Consider the following 5,015-nt stretch of genomic DNA (forward strand, 5'->3'; position numbering starts at 1 on the left):
TTTTGTCTTTTTTTCTGCTGTTTTTAGCACAAGGTCCACGTGGTGCCTAAAGACCAGTTCAGCATGGACTACGTTGAACCTTCAGTCCGCTGCATCAGCACCCATGGACGGTTCCCCCCTGACAGGAGGATTCTGGTGAGGAACATTAGTGGGACAGTGCTCTTGTTAGAACGGTTCTGATCCACCTTCCCTCCCCCTGTAGCTCCTCCTGTGTCCCCTCAGCGCTCTTGTTAGAACGGTTCCGATCCACCTTCCCTCCCCCTGTAGCTCCTCCTGTGTCCCCTCAGCGCTCTTGTTAGAACTGTTCCGATCCACCTTCCCTCCCCCTGTAGCTCCTCCTGTGTCCCCTCAGCGCTCTTGTTAGAACGGTTGTGATCCACCTTCCCTCCCCCTGTAGCTCCTCCTGTGTCCCCTCAGTGCTCTTGTTAGAACGGTTCCGATCCACCTTCCCTCCCCCTGTAGCTCCTCCTGTGTCCCCTCAGCGCTCTTGTTATAACGGTTCTGATCCACCTTCCCTCCCCCTGTAGCTCCTCCTGTGTCCCCTCAGAGCTCTTGTTAGAACGGTTCTGATCCACCTTCCCTCCCCCTGTAGCTCCACCTGTGTCCCCTCAGCGCTCTTGTTAGAACGGTTCTGATCCACCTTCCCTCCCCCTGTAGCTCCTCCTGTGTCCCCTCAGCGCTCTTGTTAGAACGGTTCTGATCCACCTTCCCTCCCCCTGTAGCTCCTCCTGTGTCCCCTCAGCGCTCTTGTTATAACGGTTCTGATCCACCTTCCCTCCCCCTGTAGCTCCTCCTGTGTCCCCTCAGCGCTCTTGTTAGAACGGTTCTGATCCACCTTCCCTCCCCCTGTAGCTCCTCCTGTGTCCCCTCAGCGCTCTTGTTAGATCGGTTGTGATCCACCTTCCCTCCCCCTGTAGCTCCTCCTGTGTCCCCTCAGCGCTCTTGTTAGAACGGTTCTGATCCACCTTCCCTCCCCCTGTAGCTCCTCCTGTGTCCCCTCATGTTTCCAAACTCCCTCCCACTGGCTGGTGCTGAAGGAGGGCCAGAGCTCCTCCTACAGGATCCCATCCTGGCCTCCCCCGCTGCAGCTCCTCCACTGCCCTCCCACCAGAGAGATGAGCCCCCTGGTTCAGAGGTGACAGACCACCTCTGGGAGCAGACAACAGAGACCACATCAGGCTGGACTCCGTGCAGGTACGGAGGCTGACGGCTGCTGAGTGAGTGAGTTTACGACGCTCCCACCACTGCTGCTGGATTGATTTAACACATCTGGAATATTTAGATTTATTCTGGGTCAACATCTGCATCTGTTGAAGTCCTCAGTCTCCATGCAGGTGCACTTCATCAGCAACTGTGGCCTCAACAGCTTTCATGTCAAGTCGGTGTCTCCAAGCCTGAGTTGGTCCCTGTTCTGTATCCCTGAATGTTCTAGAGGAACTAAACTGGGCCTGACTGGGACGCTTCTGTCTGCTCAGATTTGGGTTGTGAATGCATTCAGATGTCATTTACAAGCATTGGAACTAAAGACCTGAGCCTCAAGAATATTTAGTTCTTGATTTACTTTCTCTTGCAGGGTTTCATTTTGTGCTAATTTTCTTTTGAAGATCTTTGTTTTTTGTTGTCCTTCCATTTAGCAAGTTTGGCTAAGAACCTTTTCCCCACTAAACTAATTTTCCTAAAATGTCTCGCTAACGTTTCCTTTTTCTCTTTCGTCCCTCTTGTCCTTCGTCTCCATTCTGTCTCAGCTCAGCTGAGTCTCTTGGGCTCTCTTCAACAACAGCGCCCTGCCTTGTGCCTGCCATGAGGTTGGAGCTGAGAGTGACACCTGCGAGCCATTTGGTGGTCGGTGCCGCTGCAGGCCCCATGTGATTGGCCGAGACTGCTCCATGTGTGCCGCGGGCTGCTGGGGATTCCCCACTGCAGACGTGAGTGTCAGATTGGATGAATGATGAGTAATAAGGGCTTTTAATGATGAGTGAGAGGACGGACCAAACCAACCTGTCCAACCATCAGAGGACAGTTTGTTGTTCTAGTTTCAACTCTTACTACATGACAGTCAGCATCATTTCGAGGTTATTAGCAACTCTTACTCCATCACTGTCGCATCATTTTGAGATCATTAGCAATTCTTCCGACATCACTGTCGCATTATTTTGAGGTTCGTAGCAACTCTTACTACATTATTGTCAGCATCATTTTTAATTTACTCGCAACTCAAACCACATGACTGTCAGCATCACTTTGAGGTTATTCAAAACTTTCACTACATTACTGTTAGCATCATTTTGAGTTTATTTGCAATTCTTAATCCATCACTGTCGCATCCTTTTGAGATCATTAGCAATTCTTCCGACATCACTGTAGCATTATTTTGAGGTTATCAGCAGCTCTTACTACATTACTGTCAGCATCATTTTTAGTTTACTCGCAACTTTCACTATATTACTGTTTGCATCATTTTGAGTTCATTTGCAATTCTTACTACATCACTGTCCGATCATTTCAGATCATAAGCAATTCTTACTACATCACTGTCACATCATTTTGAAGTTCGTAGTAACTCTTACTACATTAGTGTTGCATTATTTTAAGGTTCGTAGCAACTCTTCCTACATGACTGTCAGCATCACTTTGAGGTTATTCGAAACTTTCACTTCATTACAGTTAGCATCATTTTGAGTTCATTACAATTCTTACTACGTCACTGTCGCATCATTTTGAGTTCATTAGCAATTCTTACGACATCACTGTCGCATCATGTTGACATCGTTACCGAGTCTTCTGACATCACTCTCACACTATTTTGAGGTTCATAGAAACTCTTACTACATTACTGTTGCATTATTTTAAGGTTCGTAGCAACTCTAACTACATTACTGTCAGCATTATTTTGAGTTTATTAGCAACTATCACTACATTACTGTTAGCATCATTTTGAGTTCATTAGCAATTCTTGCGACATCACTGTTGCATCATTTTTAGATGATTAGCAATTCTTACGACATCACTGTCGCATTATTTTGAGGTTCGTAGCAACTCTTACTACATGACTGTCAGCATCACTTTGAGGTTGTTCGAAACACTTACTACATGACTGTCAGCATCACTGAGTTGATTAGCAACTATCACTACATTACTGTTAGCATCATTTTGAGTTCATTAGCAATTCTTCCAACATCACTATCGCAATATTTTGAGGTTCGTAGCAACTCTTATTACATTATTGTTGCATTATTTTAAGGTTCGTAGCAACTCTTACTACATTACTGTCAGCATCACTTTGAGTGTATTAGCATCTATCACTACATTATTGTTAGCATCATTTTGAGTTCATTCGCAATTCTTACGACATCACTGTAGCATTAAATTGAGGTTAGTAGCAACTCTTACTACATGACTGTCAGCATCACTTTGAGGTTGTTCGAAACACTTATTACATTACTGTAAGCATCACTGAGGTTATTAGCAACTATCACTACATTACTGTTAGCATCATTTTGAGTTCATTAGCAATTCATAAGACATCACTGTCAAAATCATTTTTGATTTTATTAAAATCTTCCTACATCACTGTAGCATCATTTTTAAGTTCTTAGCAGCTGTCACTACGTTACTGTTAGCATCATTTTTAGTTTATTAGCAATTCTTTCAACATCACTGTTAGCATCATTTTGAGTTCATTAGCAATTCTTCTGACATCACTGTTGCATTATTTTGAGGTTCGTATCAACTCTTACGACATGACTGTCAGCATCACTTTGAGGTTGTTCGAAACACTTACTACATTACTGTAAGCATCACTGAGTGTATTAGCAACTATCACTACGTTACTGTTAGCATCATTTTGAGTTCAATAGCAATTCTTACGACATCAATGTCGCATCATTTTGAGATCATTAGCAATTCTTACTACATTACAATCAGCATCATTTTTAGGTTACTCGCAACTCAAACCACATGACTGTCAGCATCACTTTGAGGTTGTTCGAAAAACTTACTACATTACTGTAAGCATCACTGAGTTGATTAGCAATTATCACTACATTACTGTGAGCATCATTTTGAGTTCATTAGCAATTCTTCTGACATGACTGTCGCAATATTTTGAGGTTCGTAGCAACTTTTACTACATTACAGTCGCATTATTTTGAGGTTCTTAGCAACTCTTACTACATTACTGTTGCATCATTTTGAGATCATTAGCAATTCTTCTGACATCACTGTCACATTATTTTGAGGTTCGTAGCAACTCTTACTACATGACTGTCAGCATCACTTTGAGGTTGTTCGAAACACTTACTACATTACTGTAAGCATCACTGAGTTGATTAGCAACTATCACTATATTACTGTTAGCATCATTTTGAGTTCATTAGCAATTCTTCCGACACACTGTCGCATTTTTTTGAGGTTCGTAGCAACTCTTACTACATAACTGTCAGCATCACTTTGAGGTTATTCGAAACGTTCACTCCATTACTGTTAGCATCATTTTGAGTTCATTAGCAATTCTTACTACATCACTGTCGCATTATTTCGAGATCATTAGCAATTCTTCCGACATCACTGTCGCATTATTTTGAGGTTCGTAGCAACTCTTACTACATTACTGTCAGCATCACTTTGAGTTTATTAGCAACTATCACTACATTACTGTTAGCATCATTTTGAGTTTATTAGCAATTCATAGACATCACTGTAGCATTAAATTGAGGTTAGTAGCAACTCTAACTACATGACTGACAGCATCACTTTGAGGTTATTCGAAACTTTCACTCCATTACTTTTAGCATCATTTTGAGTTCATTAGCAATTCTTACTACATCACTGTCGCATTATTTTGAGATTATTAGCAATTCTTCTGACATCACTGTCACATTATTTTGAGGTTCGTAGCAACTCTTACTACATTATTGTTGCATTATTTTAAGGTTCGTAGCAACTCTTACTACATTACTGTCAGCATCACTTTGAGTTTATTAGCAACTATCACTACATTACTGTTAGCATCATTT

Source organism: Aulostomus chinensis, chromosome 1 (genome assembly GCF_037954235.1).
Source record: "Aulostomus chinensis isolate RoL2024-O1b breed Wild chromosome 1, RoL_Achi_v1.0, whole genome shotgun sequence".
Lineage (NCBI taxonomy): Eukaryota > Metazoa > Chordata > Actinopteri > Syngnathiformes > Aulostomidae > Aulostomus > Aulostomus chinensis.